General features: G+C 36.6%; 1 protein-coding gene across 1 annotated transcript in view; it reads right to left on the minus strand.

Annotated features, from left to right (window-relative positions):
- LOC118200702 (cardioacceleratory peptide receptor-like) overlaps positions 1-23,133 on the minus strand; it is a 264,792-nt gene that overhangs the window by 154,872 nt on the left and 86,787 nt on the right. The window contains exon 2 of the mRNA XM_035372663.2: positions 4,727-4,832. The gene's annotated coding sequence lies outside the window, so the exon portion shown is untranslated. The remainder of the gene's footprint in view (positions 1-4,726; positions 4,833-23,133) is intronic.

Genomic DNA, 23,133 nt, shown 5'->3' on the forward strand with positions numbered 1-23,133 from the left:
CTGAAAATCTTTTCTTTAACTCGCTAACATGCATAAATATGTCATATTAAATGAATTTATAAAATCTTTCATTACACATTCAAGGAAATATGCCTACGGAAATTGTTCTCTTTCTGAGAGAAATTATAATGAAGTAAAGGAATAACATTTTATTGCTCCTTCTTCTCTTACTAATACATTTTTTTGAGAATTTGGAATTTACATGCTATGATTAACTATAATCGTATTTATCGTTTTTTCAAGTTTAAGCAATTTCTCTCTCTAATAACACACACATATATATGTATAGTCAAATGTATTTTTAGCATAAGCTTTTAAACGTTCCTCTTACTTCTAATATATATATATATATATGTGTGTGTGTGTGTGTGTGTGTGTGGGTAAGATAAAGAATATGTAAATCAGCTTTATAATTGAAATTAGTGATAGCCTCCTAATTTCTCATTTTTCATTCGGTTATTTCCTCTTTATCCCAAAAATAATAATAACATTTCAGGACTGCGTCATTTCTAGATTAATCTGTGTGCCAGAACTTGCGTAATGCTGATGACGTAATTATTTCGGAACTTAAACTCTGAAAACTGAAACTTTTCTTAACGTAAATCAAAACTAACCTTCTTTTGATGAGCGGCTAATATGGGATAACCAAATCCTATTAGCTCCTAGACTCATCAGAACCCTTCACATTACATTGAGTCCCGCACGCGTAAAAAATATTTTAACTCAAATGTGATTAATCATCTGAAATTTAAAAGAAAATCTGATGTGGACATCACACGACTTCCTTGCATGGCCTGTTAAAATATGTACATTTTTATCTGCACTTCTTTTAAAATTATTTCCTCAAATTTCATTAGAGATATATTGCTCAATCAAATCAAATCAGTTCTCACTTCGCTACAAGGCGAAACATCTTCATTAAAAATTGTAAAAAACAGAAACATCTAAAACACCAAATACAGTTAAAAACAGTTAAAATAATTTACAATTAAAATTATAGCTTCTACGCAAAAACAAGCACTTCGACCAACGAGCAGGAAGAGCACATTTTCGATGTAGAAAATTTCAAGTCAACTTTTGTTCCCATTGGGCAAAAAAGACACTGAAGTTGAGGCACAGACTAACTGAATTCAGTATTTATTTTATCTAGAGTTTCAAGTGTAAATAAATGGCGGCCTCGTTAGCCTAGCTGCACTTAAACTTTTAAACTGTTGTTAATTCTACAATTATTGCATGTATATTAACTAAAAACATAAAACCCTTAACTGGAACATGAGACCAAAATAATTTTACACTTTAAAGCAAAAATTGCTCAATTTGCCGACATGTAAGAATGAAAATACTGAGCTCACGCATCCGGGTGACATGGTAGGAATATACGTATATATATAGAGAGAGAGAGATTGCTAGATAGATAGTATACATGTATGCGTTTGCTGTCTCTGATTGCAACGAAAACGATAAATGCACTACTACATTTTAAAACAATCACATATACAAAATTTCAAAGTTCTACAGCTGTTCATTGTTGAATTACGCAAGATACATACCTACATAGAGACCAGGGCTGTGGAGTCATGGAGTCAGAATTAGAGTCGGGTAGATTTTTGGGTAAAAGGAGTCGGATTTGAAATCTCTAAGAAACACGTTGACTCCGACCCCAGTTTTTGTTGAACAGTTTGAATTTGAAATGAAATTAAAGTAACTTGGAAAAACATTAATGACAAACTGAGTTAATATTTTTATTTATGGACTATATACATTAATAAATAGTTATTTTCTATTTTATTGGCATATTAGTAAATAAATATAAGAGAGCAGGATGATGTGATATTTGCCATTATTGATTAAACTGATTCATTTAGTTACTAATCTCATTGATGACTAGCAATAATAAAGAGGCAAGAACTCCCAAAATTGATGCCATTTTTAGGAAGTGAGCCGGAAAAGGATAAACGCAATGGAGAAGTACATATTTGATGATACAGTGGTTGTTAGAATTAAGAACATTTTCAGAAGATGTAAATAACCCTAATATTTCACTAACAGAAAGACTGGAATGATTTTGATTTCTGGAAATCCTTCTTTCAACACCGTATATAGCCACAAAAAAGCTACAATCTGAAGAATTAACAGGAGTCGAGAATGTTAGAAGATGTACGAGGGTTGGAACTTTTAATAGTGGCAACATAGCTGAAAAAACGCTACGCAACAAAACCAAAAAATATCACGTATACCACACGTAAACTACATACCTACCTTACCTCTCAGCAAAGAGACTCGTCCTGCCTACGTCATGCGCATGCGGAGTGACGCGAAGAATGGATCCTTGTATTAGCTCGCGGTTTAACGTAAGTGTTGTTAGGATGTTTTCAAAACAAGAACAACGATGTTGGATAAAAATTGAATGTGCCAGAGGTCGTACAGCACAACAGTGTCATCAAGGGCTTCAAGAGGCTTGCGGGGAATCTGCATTGCCTTACAGAACCATAGCAAGATGGGTGAAAGCATTCAATGAAGGACTGCGGCCAGGTCGTCCGAGTGTCAGCGATGCAGATGTGCAAGCTGTTGCCGCACTAATGGACAGTGATTGCCGCCAAACGATTCGTCAGCTGGCCGGACAAACAGGATTAGCGCATACGACTGTGCTGCACATTCTGAAGGAACGCCTGTCCATGAGAAAAATTGCTTCACGATGGGTTCCACATCAATTGACGGAAATGCAGAAATGGCTACGATACGATGCTGCCCGAACCCACGTGGAGCGCTATGAGTGCGAAGGAGATGCCTTTTTACGCCGTATCATTACGCTGGATGAGACTTGAGCCCGATCGTACCAGCCAGAACTGAAACGCCAATCAAACGAATGGCGTCATCACGGGTCACCACGATGTTTGAAATTTCGTCAGAACCCCAGCAATGTGAAAGTTATGGTGATTCTCCTGTACGACTGTGATGGTGTCATCCTAACGCATACCGTTCCCCCACAGCAGACTGTCACTGCGCAGTATTACTGCTCATTTTTGGAGCACAATCTCCGACCAGCTTTGAGAAAAAAATGGCAACACTTTCTGCAGAACGCTCCTCTCATTTTGCATGACGATGCTCGGCCGCATAAAGCGCAAGCTGTGACTGATTTGTTCAAGGATGGGGCTGGGAAGTGCTTTACCATCCCCCATACTCTCCAGATCTAAGCCCTTGTGAATATGACTTAATTCCTAAGATGAAGAACCACTTCGTGGCACTCGCTTCCAAACTGTTCCTGAGATTCTTGCGGCAGTAGACCGGTCCATTCAAACTATCAACAAAACAGGCGCTGCTACAGGTATTCTGAGACTTCCACATCGTTGGAAACGGGTTGTACACAATCCTGGCGACTATATTGAAGGACTGTAAAACATGGTGACATGAATCACTTTTGTATTCCTTGTAAATAAATAGTTGCCACTATTAAAGTTCCAACCCTCGTAGATAACCCTAATGTTTCACTAACAGAAAGACTGTGGAATGGTCTTGCAGAATTTGAAACTCTTCTTTCTATACTGTATATAGCCATCAAAAAGCTACAATCTGAAGAATTAACAAGAGGCAAGACTGGAAGAATGCGATGTTTTTTCTTTCTGAAATGGAGGATTTATTGCAGAAGGAATCATTTCTTCAATGAAGAAATGAGAAACTAGTTTCCTTGACAATAAGATCGTGCTGGGTTCAATATATGTGGATCCAAAACGCCGAATTTTGTTGGATGACAAACAAATTAAAAAGGCCAAGAAAGATATCTATGAACTTTCATTAAGAATGAAATTATTCTCAGAACAACTGGAGTATTCAAATCAGGACAGTCAAACTGCAGATATTGCAACCGAGTCTTTATCATCCTCTTCCAGTGATGACTTAGATTTTGAGAAACATTTGGATAATATTGAAAAAGACTAAGGCAAAGCGAATGAAAATAACCAAGAGCCTTTAGATATAAAAATGAAAAAATACAAGCAAGATTTATACACGGCCTTTTGAAGACATAGATAAATATGATTGCTCTTACAAGACACGTACTTTTAGAACTTATAAAAATCTATCCTGAAAAGCTAATGGAAGTAGCCCTAACAATGACAGTTCTTCTTTCTACTCAAATCTCAGTGTGGAAAGACTGTTAGATCTGAAGTTTACCAAATAGGATATGTGGTCCTCTAACAAAGAAGATCCTGCCGAAGTTTTACTTTTTCTTAGAAATTACTAGTGCCAGTTTTTCCATTTCATAATAAATGCTAATTAATATAAAAAATTTGCTATGCATCAATTTTTTTCTGCAGCATCTATTACTTCTTTTATATTAAAAAAAATAAGCTGTACCTATGTGTATATGTTTGCATATACGAAGGAGTCGAAGTCGGAGTCGTTAACATTTCAGGAGTCGGAGTCGGTCATTTTCCCTACCGACTTTACAGCCCTGATAGAGACTTCACGCAAAGATCTCTTCTGTAACTATTTTAAATTCATATTAAGATCCGTTTTGAAAAATGTGTCCCTTATTCTGTCCGTGCAATATAGATGTCACGCAAAAGCATTGTTCAAGTGGATTCCAGAGCGGTCAAAATGTATATTTTAGTTGAAATATGAAAGCTGTAATTTTTCACGATTACAGAACTTCCTTTATTTCATATAAGGAAGTAAAAAAGAAAAAAAAATTAAAGAATAACTTTAGTAGCTATTTTAAAATCATTACCTGCGTCAGTCAGTATTCAGGGCCTTGTTTCGTGAGAATCTGATTTAGCGTCACGATTCATCAGCATAATCAGTTGCGCTTCTTAACTTTGATGTGTTTGGCTCAGCTGAAACAAAAATATCTATAATTCGCATAAGTTTATGTAAATGAACTTATATTTATTGTTAAAAATATAATATTATGAAAATTATTTTATGTTGCAGTTTTTAGAGTACATTTTTAGCAACAGAAGACCTAATACTCTGGACCGTCATTTTTGCTGTATATCGCTTTTCAAATCATAACACCATCATATACGTATGCAGAGGCTCGGCAGCCCCGAGCTATAAAATTGCTACTAGAATTGGTAATTGTTCTGAATTTTCATAAAAGTTTAAATTCTACCAAAGACGATTATATCGTACATAACGCTTAATATAAAATTACTCATAGAGCACAGCAAACATATAGCAATAGCTATTAAACTGCTAACAGAATTGCTGTAAATTGTCAAAAACATTTAAATTACAACTGATGGTTATACTATAGTATATAACGCTTAAAACGTTTCTTTACAATCCTCATAACGCATACAACACTTCTAACGTATCCACACTTTTGAGTCAAAGTTAAATTTTATCAGTGATGCTGAAGACCCTTATACTTTATTCTAACTTTTATGGTTTATGGCTTTTGAATGTTGTAAACAAACGTATGGACGCTTACAACGCTAAAGAGTATCATGCTGTCGAGTGTTTGCTTTTCAAACGAGGATATTTATAGCTTGTAGCACATGTACCACTTCTAATTTATCTTCGCATTTATCTCTATTTTGTGATATATAAACTCGGAAGATTATATATATATATATATATATAAACAGACAAACTTATACATGTAATGATTTTGAAGCGCTGTCGTCATGGCAGAGTGACAGGTTGGGAAGACGATCAGCTGACGCCGACACAAAAATGAATTAGACAAATTTCTAATCTTTATTTCTACGCATACAAAATCATCTCAGTAGATATTTATCCAATCATAATGAAATCCGATACATTTCTATAATTCCGTCATAATGATACATTAGAAATTTCTGTGTAAATTAGCTTTTAAAAAGAAAAGACGTAGGCATTTACCCAAGGTAAAGCGATGCGATGTTAACAGAGCAGTAGTTAGAGAAGGGAAGAATGACGCAATTAAATCGACAGCGGTATTTATACCGAGGTATAAGTAGAGCTAATCTGTGATTTGTTAATTTGAGGTTGTTACACAACACAGAAGATTATCGAATTTGGAAGAACATATGAGTTTAGGTGGAGAACAGCAAATCTAGAATGTTAACTTTGAGATCGCCAATTATTTTTAAAGCAGCTATCGTATTTAGTTGTATTCTATACATTTATAAATATAAGAAAGACTAATATATATATATATATATATACTATATGTGGGATTTTAAATCCATAGCTTAATATTTTTCCTCGCGCGCTGTCTGAATTTTAGCTGTTGACTGCACGAGTGAAATTGATAGAACTCTCGCCACTTTGTTTTATGAGAAGAGATGTAAGATGATATAGATCTTGTATTAATAGATAAACGGTGTTATAGATGCTGGATTAATAGGTGAACGATCTTATAGATGTATTAATGTTTCATTAAATGTGTTGTGTTTGAATATGAATTTTGATTTTGAAACTAAAGAACCCACATATATGTTTTATATATATATTTTCTTACATATTAGTCTCTCTTATATATTTATTTCTTATATTTTCTTAAATATTAGTCTTTCTTACTATATATATATGAATAAGTCTGTCTGTGTGTCTCTCTCTCTATATATATATATATCTGTCTGTGTGTATATATATAATAAATCAAAAGGTAGTAATTAAAATCACAAATGAAATCAAGAAAGAAGTCAGTCGTCTAATCACACATATCAAAATCGTACACATATCTAAATGAAAAGGAAAATATTTCAATAATATTGAAACAAAATGAAACACCTAGGTAAGAACAGGAAAAAATTCAGATTCGTGGTTTTTGCGTTTTGATTGTGCCCGATCGAAATAGGTCTCTAAACTTGTGCTAGAAAGCATGCTCTTCTACCATGATCCGCACAGCCAAACGTTTGCAAATAATATTTCTCGAATTAAGTAAAAACATTTTGGAATTAGTAAAAAAATATTTAAATATATTGTAAAACTTATTATGCGTTAATATATTGTACATTACTAAACCAACGGCTACACCCAACGCTGAAAAAGCATAGTATATGTTACTGATTTCATAGACAAATTTTGCGAGACTTGATTGTAATTACTGTCAATAAATTAGCCTGGTATATTAAATGAGTATGTTAGCTTTAGCAGTAATGATCTATTACTGCAAGCTGATTTGTAGTTCGAACATGACTCAAGTGAATTTCCTGTCATATATTACACAAACCGTACATGTGAAGTACCTGAAATGGATCACAGAGTTTGACGATCTCTGAACAGTGTGAAAATTGTCTCATAAATTCAACAAGCATCCATTTCCTAACGTATTCAGATTTTTGAGAAATTAGCATTTTATTAAATAAGAAATTAAATTTGTTAATTTTATGTTACATTAGCAACTTATGCGGCGAGACGTCTAAAATAGTTATAAAAAATATGTATAAAATGAATTTCAATAAATTCGGATACTGAAATTTCAGACACCAGGCAGTATTTAGTGATAACAGAGACAAACTGAATTTATTGATTTTTAAACGCTTAGTTTGTTGATCTATAATGGACAGATAATATTTGTAAGAAGAATTAAAAGTCTTACGCTTTACCGAACAGCAGTACACTGGTTGGAAGATAAAAATATTTCATTTCCGAAAATGGCAACACGCTTCTTTTAAATCGCTGAGCTTGTTGATTAAGTTTTAAAGACAAATATCTTCCATTTCTCCAAGTGGCAACGCATTTCTTTTAAATTACTGAATTTTCTGATTAAATTTGAAAAACAAATATCTTACGTTTTGCCGAATGGCAATATATTGTATAAACCACTAAGTTTGTTACTTTAAAAATTCATTACATTGGCAGGAAATATGAAATAAATTATCAAAAAAAAATTTAAAGCTTCAGATTTTATATTACGCCAAAAGGGCGTTTTTCTAACGTTTTGTGAGTTATCATTATTTATTAAATATCATGTACTTAAACCATAAAATTCAATTCAACAGCAGTATCACAAAATATTTAAAAACAGCATACCTTTAGAAAATCCGATACAAAATCTCGCCCTGGAGATAAAAAAAGTTTGTCTTTTCGTACAGTATTGCCGTTGCTCGCTTTGAAATCGTTGAGTTTGTTAATCAAATGTTTAATGTTTTATAAACTATGAAATAGATAATAAAACAAATTCAAAATTTGGGCTTCCAGATGCCCATATTCGGCTGGAAATGTACGTTATTCAAAATTAGATGGCTCTAGGTACCGCTGTTTTATCACACTGTGAGAAACATACATACATTTATGTAGATTCTTCATTATTTATTTTTTTTAAATATAATGCAAGGCTCTAAAATTTGGTAGCAACAATTTGGAAAGGGAAACGCCACAAAATGCCAAAACAAAATTAATAGCCTTTCTGGGATTACGCCCTCTCTTCAGGTGATTACTTTTGTTAGTACGGGTGTGGCAATCCCGAAGGTACCCTAGCCCTTCAGGGATCATCTTGGTGAGACGGGTGTCATGGTCCTGGAACACCAGGGATCTATCCTCTCTTCCGTTTCTCCTCTGAACTGATCCTTCTTCCTTTGCATTGTCCCGTGTGGGTTTTCTCATCGGAGGTTGGGAAAACTGGAACAGCCCTTGTCTCTAGTTTTCGAGTGGCGAGAAAACTGCCCACGTGTTTGCCGTGCGTCGAGACCCGTGTCTTTGAAAAGGAGGGTACTGGTAGTTGAGAGACGGGGTACTGTCCCCAACACATTACTTTGGCCTCTGCTTCAGCTAAATGGGAAGCACCTTAGTCGTCCTCACGGGTATCAATTGGCTGGTCACTAGTCCTTATGTCAGTGGTTTGGGAATAAGCTCTCGGGAGTACCTGCTTTCGGGAAAGCCGACTGTGGAGGCTTCAGTTTGCATATAGGTCTGTCTAGTCCTAGCACAGGATTCTGTGTTCCCTTGTTGGGCTCCGTGGTGGGCGGGGCCGTCGAACCCAAATCTTTTCTCCTTCAAATATGGCTAATTCTAATAGCCATATTTGAAGGAGAAAAGATCTAATATAATCAAAGACTTTTATATAAAGACTGAAGAATATAAGAAGTCGGTCCCGTTACTCACCACAAATTCTGAAAAATCTACAGCTAAACAAGTACGTACCGATGCAAATGCAAATAATCCTAATGATTGTCACCGTTGGTTCTAGTCTCAAGTCCTTCTGGTGAAATTTAAAAGATATCTCCATTTGTAATTCACAAGTATATTCATTCCTCCATTGGTGAGCCAAGAAACATAAAGCGTTTCCGGTCTGGAGATTTGCTTATCGAAACAATTTCGGCTATACAGTCTGCCTCCCCCTTACGATTAACCAAGCTAGGGCAAATTGATGTAACTGTATCAGCACATAAAACACTTAATTTTTGTAGAGGCGTAATCTCGGAAGTCGACCTTCTGTCTGTTGCTGAAGAAGAGTTCGTTTCCGAGCTAGCCAATCAAAATGTCAGTGCTGCCAGTCGGATCAAGATGCGTAAGGAAGGTCAGTTGACTGACACGAAACACGTGATCCTGACCTTCAAATCGCCTGATCTGCCTAAGAATATTAAGGCTGGATACCTCAATTGTCCTGTACGAAAATACATTCCAAACCCGATGAAATGTTTCCAGTGCCAGCGTTTTGGTCACTCTAAGATCTCGTGCCGTGGCAAATTCACGTGTGCACGTTGCGCTATGGTTGGCCACGATAGTGGCACATGTACTGCTGTCCCGCTGAGCATAAGTTGCAAGAGTGAACATGCAGCTTTCTCACGTTCATGTCACAAAGGGAAAGCAGAGAGTGAAATTCAGGCTATTAAAATTGCGAAGAATATATCATATGCGGAAGCCAGAAGGATAGTCGGTGGCTCTCAACCCCGAATAGGGATGTTTTTCGCTAGTTCTGTCAAATTAACACGGTCTGTCGGTACCCAAACCTCAGTTAGCGCACAAACACCAGCAACTAAAGCCCAACCCACAATGAGCAAGCCCAAAACAGGCAAATCGACTCACGAAATACAGAAAACGGAACGAATAATCCCAAACAAATAAAAAAACCTCACCAGAAAAGCAACAAACAAACAAAGAAGTGTAAGTAATAGTTCATTTGACGAAATGCTTTCAGACTCCTTTGATTCAGATAACATGGAAGTAGAGCAAGGGTTAGAAATTCCCAAACATCTACTTCCACGCAAAACCAAAACGCAGCACAGAAACACTAAACACCATTCATAATGGCCCCTCTCATATCATATGCAGCTGTCGTGGTTTCCACCAAAATCTCATTCACATCAAACATCTGATCGATGTTTATCATCCTGTGTGCTTGACAGTCTAGGAAACTCTGCTGAAATCGAAACATCAGGTTAAGCTATGGAGGTACAGTTCAAACAGAAAAGGTAATCCTGATGGCAATCATGTCTGTGGAGGCATAAGCGTTCTAGCATCACTTGACTACCCGTCCAGCTCAATCTCATTACATATGAGCCTCCAAGCTGTAGCCTTGAGTGTCAATATACGAAATTTAGTTTCGATCTGTTCTCTCTACTTGCCTCCAAGTCAACACATCGATCAACGAGATTTACATTATTAATAAAACAGTTGCCTGAACCCTTTATCATAATAGGTGACTTTAATGCCCATAATCTGCTTTGGGCAAATAAGGATATAAATTATCGAGGCAGACAGATAGAGAAAATAATTGAAGATCACTGCTTCTGTCTCCTCAACAATGGACAAAATACATACTTCCACGAGCCAACTAGAACCTTTCATGCTATTGATCTTGCCATCTGTTCACCATCTCTTTTACGTTTTACTTCATTCAGTGTAGGCGATGATCCTTATAATAGTGATCATCTCATCTTTGTTACTCTCTCAAAAGATGAAGTAAATCCCATGTTCAGAGCCCCTCGCTTCATATATGACAGGGCAGACTGGGAGCGTTTCTCATTTATTGCAGATCTCACAGAAAAAAATGGTTACAGATGTGCCTATCGATGAACCAGTGAAATCGGCTACTGATATTATTATGCGGGCAGCGGCATTTTATTCTATATCTATGACATCAGGTAAAGTAAGAAAATATCCAAAGCCATGGTGGAACCCTGAGTTCCAGGAAACTCTGAAATAGCAAAGAAAAGCTCGGAGAACTCTCTGTAGCTACCCAACTCTTCCAAATTTCATAACGTTCAAAAGAGCCAAAGCAAATGCAAGGAGAGCCAGAGAGATTCATGGATATCCTATGTATCTGGGATAACATCATCAACGCCATCTAAAGTCTGGGAAAGAGTAAGGAAAGCATGTGGAATATATAATGAACACTCACTCTCATTTCTGGAAAAAGATGGCCGAATGATAAGCACCACAGAAGAAATTGCGAACACTATCGATGAAACATTTGCTGCGGTTTCTTCCAGCAATAATTATCCACGAGCATTTCTTTCTGCTGATCTGCACTCGGAAAAAATTCCCATTGCACTTAACTCTTCCAACTCCGAGCCTTATAATAGTTGGTGTTGGTGTATTTAATTATGGCAAAGCGCACGAGGGCTATCTGCCTAAAGGGAGGGATGCCTTTCGTGGAGGACTTTCTAAGGGAAACTGGCTCGTATACACGTTACACATGGGGAAAACCACGAAAACGCCCATGCAGCCAGCCCGTTCGCGGGATTCGAACCTCAGACCGAACTACCAGTGTTCAGCGTCTTTACCGCTCGGCCGCTGGTGGGCCCCCTTATAATAGAGCTGTTTTTATACCCATAACCTAAACCAGGAAAAGACCCGAAGGATCCCTCCAACTGTCGTCCCATTGCGCATACGAGTTGCATATGTAATGTGTTCGAAAAAAATGGTAAACAGCCGCCTAGTATATTTCTTGGAAAAGAAATATATTATATCGCCTTATCAAAGTGGTTTTCGAAAAGGAAGAACGACCATGGATAACATGCTCCTTTTGGAAACATCCATTCGTAAAGCCTTTGTGAGAAGAAACCATCTTGTCCCTGTCTTTTTTGACATTGAGAAAGCTTATGATAAAGCGTGGGAATATGGTATACTGCGGGATCTTCACGACTGTGGCTTGAGCGGCAACCTGCCAATTTTCATTAAAAATGTTTTAAGGGCAAGGACCTTTCAAGTCAAGACTGGTGCTGTCTTATCAGATGTCTTTTTACAAGAAGAGGGTGTGCCTCAAGTGTGCCTCTGTGTACTCAGGCTGTGTGATCAGTGTTACTTTGTTCACATTAAAAAAATCAACTCTGTCTTAAAGCAACTTACTCACACTGTTTCAGTATCGTTATATGTTGATGAACTGCAGATTAGCTGTCATGAAGCAAATATGATACACGTAGAAACTGCAGATAACTCTGAACCGGATTCAGAGCTGGTCAGACAAACAAGGATTCTTGCTTTCGAAGCAAAAGACTGTTTGTGTACACTTCCGCAGGAAGAGAGGTCTCCATCCTGAACCTGAGATACATCTTCAATGGATCAGTTATTCCAGGGAAACCTGAAGTAAAGATTTTAGGAGTGATTTTCGACCGGAAACTTACCTTCCTCCGTCATGTGTTACATCTGCGGAAAAAGTGAACCAAAATATTGAATCTCCTAAAAGTCTTGGCGAATACCTCCTGGGGAGCAGAGTGCTGCTCTTTTCTTCGTGTTTACAGAGCACTTGTCCGCTCTAGACTAGACTATGACTCAGTTATTTATGGATTTGCGCGGCTATCAGATTTGCTAAAACTAGGCCCAGTTCATCATCAGGCACTGCGGATATGTTCTAGAGCATTCAGGACATCTCCAGTCCAGAACCTGTATGTTAATTGTTATGAACCAGCCCTCCTTTTGCGGCGTGAGCAATTGTCTCTTCTACAATATTTTAATATATTGTCTCCACCTGACCATCCTAGTAAGTTATGTTTGCTTGATGGCATGTGTGACCTTGTGTTTCAAGCACGACCATCTTGTGTTCCTTCCTTTTCCTTAAGAGCTCGCTCATTTATTGAGGAGTATTTCATATCTAATATATCCACTCAAGCAGTACATCATCTTGAAATCCCACCTTGGGAGGATGCGGGAATCAAGCTTCTTGATGTTTTACAGCGCCATAATCAGCAGAATACTTGCTAGATAATATATAAACAACTCTTCTTTGAACACAGATATGAATATAGCGGTCATGTTGCCGTATATAGAGATGGGTCAAAAACAGTTTACCATTTTGGAGCAGGATTCGTAGTGGGTGACCACATGGAGGGCAGACGCTTGCTCAGTCTTGACATCTGAGCTGACCGCCATATATTATACACTTATTTACATATGAAAGCTACACCAGAAAAAGTTCATAATTTATACAGACCTGTACAGTGCATTGAAAGCTTTAGAAACTTTTTCCAACACTCGCAGTCCTGTTGTAGTTGAAGTTCTAAAATTAAATCTAAGCTTACAGTTGCGTGGATATGAAGTTCTGTATTGCTGGGTTCCTGGTCATGTTGGGATCAAATGAAATGAACTCGCAGATACCACAGCTAAATCTGCCGTTGATCTGTGTGTATCATGTGCCTGGTGCTAGTAACCTGTCGAGGTTGTGCGCCAAAATAATTACCAATACCAATACCTGAGCTAACGCCCTGTGGACTAAAAATTCGAAATTTTAAATTCTGGCTTTGAGGTATACAGATTTTAATTGAGAACTGCATGCATTAAAAACCGGGTGCCGTTGTTTCTCCATAAATGCAAGCAATATACATATGTACATACAATATGATACGTGTAACGCAAGCATATCATACGTCGTAGCTATCTATCTATAAAGTTATCTACCTATGTTTATACCTACGAATATCCTTATCTATTTACCTACCTATCTACTTACATACATACATGCATACATGCAATAATTTAGAAGAAAGAAGTTACAGCTACTTTCATTCACGACCCATGCTGTAGAGTTCAAGCTGGTATACAAGTTTAATTCAATGTCCTTCAGATTCTATTAGATTGACAAGCGAATTACTGCTTCAGCCTGAATTCAAACGACGAAGTCTTACGAAGATTACACAATAGTCCTTGTGTAACTTTTAGCAAAAGGGCACAACCCCGCCATTTCAGAGCACTGAAACATAGCAAAAGTTGAATTTCAAGTTTAAGTAACATAGTCCGAGACTAGGCAAAAAATAGTAGACAAGGTAGTCTGCTTAAGCTGACTCAAGTAATTAAAGACGCCTTTTTAACGTCGGGTAGCAAGATAGCTAAAGCCGGAAAAATTTTTATAGAATTTCCGGCAATCTTGCTTGCAGCTCCCGTGCTATCGCCAACTTTGCGAAGGTTTACCCCCGCTTTAGCAATTTTACTAGCCAAAATAAAAGCTCACAGTTAATTACTTGAACCAGCTTTTAATTAGACTATTTTGTGACTATTTATCTACATTTAAATTGCAGATTATATTATTTTAAATACCTACAAATTGCGGAATTTCATTCTATAGCATATGTAGTGTCTTCTGTTAAATTTCAGGAGATAATGACAATAAAATTTTAGGCTTGTTAAGACTTTGTCTGTAAAATTCAGAATGAGGTGATAATTTGCTTATCAGTCTAACAGAGTCTGAAGGACAATGAGTTAAACTTCTCTAGAAACAAAACCTACACTGGTGTGTAGATGAATAAAAATACGTAGTTTCAATCAAATGTTAGCCATCGTAGCAGTTCAACATTTTATTTCTAGAAACACAACTTTTACAATAAATTGCATCGTAATGGGAGTAATCTAAGCACCCCTTCTTTATTATATTTGTGCCTTTTTACATCAAGCTATTTTTTATAAGCCGTTACTATTTTTAGCACAGAAAGAGGAAACAGCTGAATTAAAATGAAGAATTAAGGGACTATTGCAAATTAAATTTAGAATTGTGATTTGCATATTGTGTATCCATACAGATCCTTCATTATTTAAAAATATAAATAAATGTTCTTTAAATGATTTAAATCGCTTGAAATTGCTGTAATTATAAATGTAAATCCAAATATGCTGGTTATAAGATGCTGAGAATTCAAAACTTTCGATTATCATTAATCCTAAATGAGAAATCTCTTTAGATCGAAAAGTCAATCTGTTTCGACGAAATGTTCGATTTATTTTCAGCCGTTTGAAAGAAATGTAGATTTATTTCGTTTTGCTGCGCTGAAATTATATTCCTTCCCTTACTAGAACTGTATCTTGAAGAGATGTCCATTTATAACCGAACTTATCTCCCGAAAAGATAGCGAAGCCAGTCGCATACGTTGAGCGAAACAACATCATTATCAAATTTAAACGGAATTGGGTTTAAATATTCTCTGAACTTGCTTTTGGTAGATATTCTTCACAGTTAAAGTTATCTTCCACTGGAGTAAGTGGTAGCAAAGGTTGCACCTCGAAACCCGAATTTTTAATTTCGAAATTGTTTGTTTATTTATTTTATAGTTAGTGCAAATTTGATTAATTTTTTATTAATACTTTCAGCGATTTTACTGCGAGACTTGGTACTGCTCTGAAAAAAATTATCTTCGACGCACCAGCGTTTTGCAGTTCGGAAAATGTAAAATATCTTTTAAATACAATCCTTTTCAAATTTAATCCACAATATTCGAATATATAAATCAACGTGTTGCCACTGTAAAAAATATAATATTTTTATTCTCCATGCGCCAACTTGTTGCTACACAGCAAGGCTACTTAACTTTCATATTTAATCTGTCCCTTATTTATTAACAAGCTAAACTATTTGAACGCAGCTTTGATAATAAACGCAGTTTTGATAACACTAGTGTTTAAGTGTTTAAGTAAATGTTTTTAAAGTTGATTGATTTTTAAAAATGTATTTAATTCATGATGTACCGAATTAAAAAAATGAAATGTTTTCGTCAAATTCGAAATGCCTGAAGATTTGTTAAATGACAGAGTGATTCCAAGGAAGCCCAATACTGTTTTGTCTTGGGACTATAGATCAAAATGCCCTAATGCCAAAATGCAGGTAAGTTTTTTATTTGAAGATTCCATTAAGTCAATTATAGGTTTAATATCGCCGTCTTCCAAGTGATTTTTCTTGACTTCTTCCTCACACCATGGGTCTGGGTCAGACGATATTGAAGTCGCAATCTGGCGTACGAAAAATTTTGTATTTTACTTCGACCCTGGAATAATATCTGAAGCTTTCTGGACAGCACATCTGTATTCCGTGCGACCATCCTTTCTTTGATGGATAGTATGTCTTGGTGTCTCTGTATCCATATGGCTGTTTGGCCTTCAGGATTCTAGAAATTTAATAGCCATATCAAGGATGCTTGATCTGTATGGCAGGAATTTCCTGCCCTAGAGGTGGTAAAGGATGTTTTACAGCTGTAACTATGCCGAGGACTTTGTTCTGACGACATAGTATTACATAAATAGATTTATATTCATTTAACATCACATGGGAAAAATTTTTAATCTTCGCCCTGCTTTCTAACGACGTGTTCTGAAATGAGAGCATGTGCTCATGTAAAGCATGATCAACAGTACCACCAGATCGAACAACCTACATGTTAGAATTTCGACATACCAAGACCTCAGAAATATACCCCACATTCAATTTTCAACCCTAAGGTGCTAATTCAAGTGAAAAATCATGTACTAACTAGAGTTAATCAAGTTAGTATTCATTGGTGAGCCTAACTTTAAATTTCATGAATTCTTAAGCTATGTTTTACTCTTAACTTAAATTATACTATTAACTTGCCTTTAACTCTTTCATACATGCAAATTTATTTCCCTTTTACAAGCACGCGCAAAAATTCTTTTATTTTTAACACATATTTCACAAACATTTTTCCATTTGCTTGAATTTCCTGAAAACAATCTAAAATCAATTATATTCAATAAGGCTTTTTAGAATTTCCTAACTCAGTCTCTCAGACTAAAAATCAGCATCTCATTCTTATTTTTAAACTTAAAATATTCTGATAAAAATAATTAAATTAAACAACATCTCGCTCAGTACAAATCAAAAATAACGTAGTCCTCGATCGATTCACCGGAATTGACGGTCTTCGATTGGTCGACGAGTGCTGAGGCTACTAGTACTCCTTTCAGTTCTTGGGATACTCCATTACGTTACAGTTACAGTTACAGTTCTTGGGATATTCCATTATGCAACACAGGAAATTTCTGTTTTCAGTTGTGAAACCAAAAACTAAAAATTCTGTTCTTGCTGGTACTGTGATAGTTATTGAATTACGATTTGGTGGAGAGATTTAAATCCTTGATTTTTAATTTCAAACAGGGTTTTGTCCTCAGAATCAGAATGCAATTCAATATTCTTAAAATCTAAGGGAAACTTGTATCTCCTTAGGAAGTCCAATCTGAATATGCAAGGTTCTTTAGTATTTGCTACATGTGCCGTGTGAGGGTAGGCGGCATTCCAAATGTGACACTAGCGTTTAATTTTCCATCGATGTCTATTTAATCCTCAGAAACACTCTGAAGGGTACCTTGAGGGCAGCGTAAAGATGAATTCACTTTCCAAATCTTTTCAGAATGTGGTCACATTGGCTCCTGTATCGACAATCATATATTACGAGTAAATTACTGCCGTACCCACTGCAGAAATCTAAAGTTCTCTAGAACAGTGTTCCTCAATATCTGGCAACTTCTTCTCTCCAAAGATGGCCATTAATTTGTCTCCTGCCTGCTGACTGCGAAGCAGTCCTAACTTTCGTATCTCGAGATGTTCTGCACTTGTTTTTTACTCTGCCTTCAACACCAGAGTTCCAGTACTTTAAGGTCGGTTTGATGCCTCTTTTATTCCACCACAGGGCATTGACTTGCCTGGTTAAACCGTCTAGAAGTGCAGTCATTTGATCCACTGGATGCTGGACTTGAGTAGCACTGATTGGGTAGCGTTCTCTGGGAATAGCTTGTTCGGCTGCCTCAAATTTCAAGATGTAAACTAAAGTCCTTTTTAAATCTGTCATTCGCAGTGCTTTCTTCATCTCAGTATCCCAGACAACATCGATGAAGTACTTCAAAGACAGGGTTTTCCTTGTTTCTGTCGGGGATTCCAAAAATGCGAGATGAGTCAGCCTTTCAACATCCGTCGCGAGTTCCTGGAATGGGCTTCTGAGGAGAAGATTTTAATTGAAGCCAGGTATAATCTTTCAGACATTAAAGTACAGCTCCAAAGCGACGGAGAGACTGCATATCATAAGTGGAGAGCTTTAGCAAAAGTAGGGATGCCATATGTACGAATGTAAAGGCGTCAGAATTATGAACACCTGTCATTATGGATGTCTTCAATGTGTCAATTTCATTGGCGAGAGCAGCAGAAACACTGTCATCAGTTTGTTGTTTGACAGTAAAATCTCTTTCTTCGATTTTTGGTTCGACACCAGAAACTCTTTTTATCGATTTGTTGTTCTACAGCGGATAGTCGTTCTACAATTTTATCTTTTATTATGCCTTCTATTGCGTCAAAATTGTTTTCTATTACGGCAGTAATTTCTCTTCGCTTCAAATTCTTTTGCCCACTTTAATCTCTTCTTGGCACGCTTTCATCTCTCCTTTAATGATTGCTTGCTCGTTTTCATCTCTTTAACGGAATTTACGGCGCTTTCCATTTTGTCTCGAAATCCAGCAAAGGCTGTCACCAGCTGCCCAAATTGCCCTTCATTCAACTCACTGGCATTCACTCGAACTGTGACACCAAACATTATTGCGTGCATACAGGTTCGTAATTGCTTGTATGCATACAGAATCGATGATAGCTTGATAAAATTTATTTTTCCAAAAGAAACACTTTACATTCGTAGGACTTCCCACAAAAGTACTCATACAGCTCTTCTTGGAGTAACAGAGCATAATCAGTAGTTACCACTTCAATCTACTAATAATGTTAAATACAACACAATGCAAATCTCGCACGAACTGCCAATTCTCCGAAGTCGACTCTGAGCCTAAAACTGAGAACTAATGCTCTTTTCGCTCTTATACAGTTTTCCCCCAGCCGCCAAGAAATCTCTAGGACCGTACATTTACTGAAATTACTACAGGGCATATGCAGTTAAAGTTACATAAAAGATCCATGTACGGTTACAATTACATATATGGATGAACAGTTACACAGGGATAGGACAAAAATGTTGCCAAATGATCATCAAAATAGGAGACTTTTAGTTATTTCTGGCCAAATTTGGGGATAAGAATTAGCCGCCGAATCCATTGCCATCTTTGCAGTATCTCACCAATTCAGCGAGATAATTATTTACCTCAATGCTAAATATACTTGCCTTTGTAATATTATTTTTTCCTAAAAACTCGGCTCTCTGCCGACTTTCCATGTCCCATTACATAAAAGATACTATTACTTACTACAATTTCACATATAATTTCAATAAGATTGTTTACATGTATACAAAATTCGTAATGATACTTTTAATAATAGTAACACTTTCGTTTACTGCGATTAAGTGAAAAGTTAAGCAGCCTGAAAAATTTTAGATTCTGTTTATCAAGCTTCGAAATATTCGATGACCTTTCTAGTTTTCCCGTATGTCTGGATGCAACGACGCATTCAAGCGATTCCTAGACCGAATGTAGAAACAATATATAAAAGCGTATTTGTTCCTTCCGAAACTGCTGCAAAAGTCTTTCGTGTTTTCTAGACTTTTTTACACACAGTGAAAAGAAAAAAACTTTAAAAAAATATTTTGCGAATCGCTATATATTAGATAAAGTGAATCGATGCTTTAAAAGAACTCTAGTTTAGTCTTCTTTAAATATTGAATCAAGATGCCAGTGTTTTTAATTCTATTTTTAAAATATTTATTGCTCATACGTACGTAATATATTGTACGTGCGCTTATACGTATGTAGCATAATACGAACGTTTTTACGACATAATACATTAACGTATGTTTTTGTAACGTACAAGTTAACATATGTTTAGACGTACGGTTATTGCTTCGACGCGTATTGCTTACACAATCTTTTTTACTTTTTAAAGCTGTTCAACTGAGAGTACCACAGAATGTTTAATATATCTTTTTATTTAAATAATTTGAAACAAATGTTGAATTCAGACAAAAATCCATCAACGAAACATATTAGGAAAGTTTAGTTTATAATACGGCAAATTTGAATCTTTCAATTTCGATTCTGGTATTAAAGTAGTCTCGAAGAAGCGTTTTGTAGGAGTCTTTTTTGTGAAAGTAACAGCATATGCTAAAATTCTACAGCCACTTCTAAGCGAGCTAAATCCTCTGAGATACCAAAACTACATTTATTTTCCATATCAGAATATTTTTTGTACGGATAAAAATGTAAAATGAATTCAATCAAAAAACGGAAATGGAAATTTTGCATTTTCTGGAACACATTCGATTAGAAAATCTGGAACCATAACACGAAAACAGGAAAAATGCATATTTTCCTTTTCTTTTATCCACGCTTTCCTTTCATTCAAATTAAGAAAGTTTGTTACATTCAGAAATTAAAATCAAATCTGCCTGTTAAAATTTTGAGAATTCTTTCAAATGCAAACGAAGAAATTTGATAACTTCAGATTTCGAAAAAAATACTAACTTTTAATGTATGTCTAACCACAACAAAACTTCATATATGTTAGAGCAAATGATTACGCCGAGCTTAAAAATATTGTACTGAAAAATCAGCATGAATATTAGCTCCAGGTTATTTTTAAATAAATCTAACATAATTATTCCCAGACTCAATTCCAATGATATATTACATTGCTAAAGAATTGTTTTAATTATTTTTAATCATATGCCTAAAGACCTCTAACAATCATAATCTTTCTTGTACTCTAATTAAAAGTCTTCATTTGAAGAACAATATCCTATGGCAATTATTTTTATGTTTCCAAAATGAATTTCAAAGCAGATTCAGTGCATTCTATCTAATTAAACAACCGAGAATTTGTATCTATGCGTGCACGAGGTGTGATTCACACACACACAAAAAAAAAAGAGACTGGCCAAATAATTCATGGTACTTACAGAATCAGTTCTCCGTGACATAATCACCTTCAAAGTAGTCTCCTTCAGCATTCATTCAGCTGTCATTGTTGGTAACAGTTCTGGAACGAGGTTTTCGGAAGGTCCTTCATGAGATTCTCCGTTTTTGTCTGAACCTGTTCAGCTGAGGTAAAATGGCTTCCCTTTAAACAAGATTTTAAATTTAGGAAATAAAAAAGTCGCATGGAGCCAAATCAAGTGAAGAAGGAGGATGCCCCATCACTGTAATGTTTTTGCTGGTTAGAAACGTTTTGACAGATAGGGGCCGTGTGAGTGGGTGCATTGTCCTGGTGCAACAGCCATCCATTACTCCACAACTGTGGCCTTTTTTATGAGGTCATTTTAGTACTTCAGTGTAGTAGTGTTGATTAACAGTCTGACCAGTTAGAACCCACTCGATCATTAGAATTCTATTAATGTCGAAGAAGACAATTGACATTGGCTTGAATTTTGATTTCTCCCTGAAAACCACTTATGCCATTCAAAAACATGTGCACGAGACAAAGTTTCATCTCCATAAGCCTCAGTTAACATTTGAAATGTTTTCGTGGCTGATTCCTTAAGTTTGAACAAGAAACTTGATGTTGATTCGCTGTTGAGTTTTTATGTTAGTTATTTTTTCCGGCAGAATGCAGTTGCACTTGTTCACTCAGTGACGCAGTACTCCTAACTGGTGTGATCGTTTAAATCGAAACTGGCCACATGGATACAAGAAGTGTGTGGAATGACGTCACCAAAACAATTGTTGCCAGCACTAGTCTTTTTTCATGATACACACTTGGTCTCGTTTTTTGTCTCACACATCGTGTAGTGAATACTATGCACACACATGTGCAAAATTAGAAGATTTTGCACATTATGTCTAATTTTACGAAAAGCACTGAACCAAAGGTATTAATTATGCCACCGCAAAAAATATGCAAATATTCAGAGTCTATGTAAGCGTTCACGTGCGTGTCTACGAAACTATGGTTGTGGAAACAATGTAAGTGCACGAGGAATTTCAACGATTTGCGTGCTTATAATCCATCACGACATTCGTTATGTGTTTCGCAAGAGTTGGACAAATTTTATAAGGTTATAAGGTATTTTCTCCCTAGTTTCTGCATGCCTTCGTGTTGTAATTGTTAGCACACTCGGCGCGTATTCTAGAGGTTCAGGTTCGAGTCCCGGTGAGGGAACTATCATTTTTCACGTCTCCGGCTTAAAAAAAAACTTAATGACTCTACAGTGACACCCGAACCAGAAACGTGGTGAATGATGATTCTTCACCACTAGGATTTGGTGATTGGGTCCCCTAATTGTCAGTCGCCGTTTAAAAGGGGATTTTTTCCCTCGTTTCTTCATTCTTTTGTGGTGTAATGGTAAGCACACTCGACGTGTATTCAAGAGGTCCAGGCTCGAGTCCCGGCGAGCTCAAAGTAAAATGATTAGCCGTGAACATATGGATGACGAAACGAGATGGAGAATCGTCGGCAGGTTGGAGGCAGGCCCATCGCAAGCGCAGGTGACTACAGGACTCAGTGTGACCACCACTGCCGTCTGCAATTTGTGAGAACAGTTTCACGACATTGGCTCCATGTCGCGAAAATATGGACAAGGTTGACCAAGATCCACAATAGCGAACGAGTGTCGTTATTTTGCTCTTTCATATAGGTGACACAGGTCTCCTACAACTTCAAAGCAACTCTGAGCTGTTTGCTACCATTGGAACCAGAGTATCAAGGTTACAGTTGCCCGAAAGCTTCATAAGATGCAAGAAGACCCGCTTTTGTGTCTCGCCACTGCAGCAGAGAAGGGAGCACGTTTAGCATGTTGCAGATACCATGCGTCCTGGTCCAGACTTCAGTAGAGCACCATGCGTTTTATATATGAGTCGGGATTTAGCCTGGACAGTGATTTTTGGCGTACCTGCACCTGGAGAAAGCCTTGAACTTAATCCATCTGTCACTCATCAAAGAAAAGGAATATTAAGGTTTGAAGAAGTATAACGTTTTGGGTATGTATTATATTGGACGGCCGCGGACCTGCATGTGCTTGACAAAAGCTCCCTGACTGCACTGAGGTATACCGAGTATATCGAAAAGCCCTATGTTCCCCTTTTCAGGCACACAGGTGGTCCTGGATTCCTGTTAATAAA

The sequence above is a fragment of the Stegodyphus dumicola genome, chromosome 4 (genome assembly GCF_044657685.1).
Source record: "Stegodyphus dumicola isolate Sdum_Otavi_A_Nest chromosome 4, ASM4465768v1".
Lineage (NCBI taxonomy): Eukaryota > Metazoa > Arthropoda > Arachnida > Araneae > Eresidae > Stegodyphus > Stegodyphus dumicola.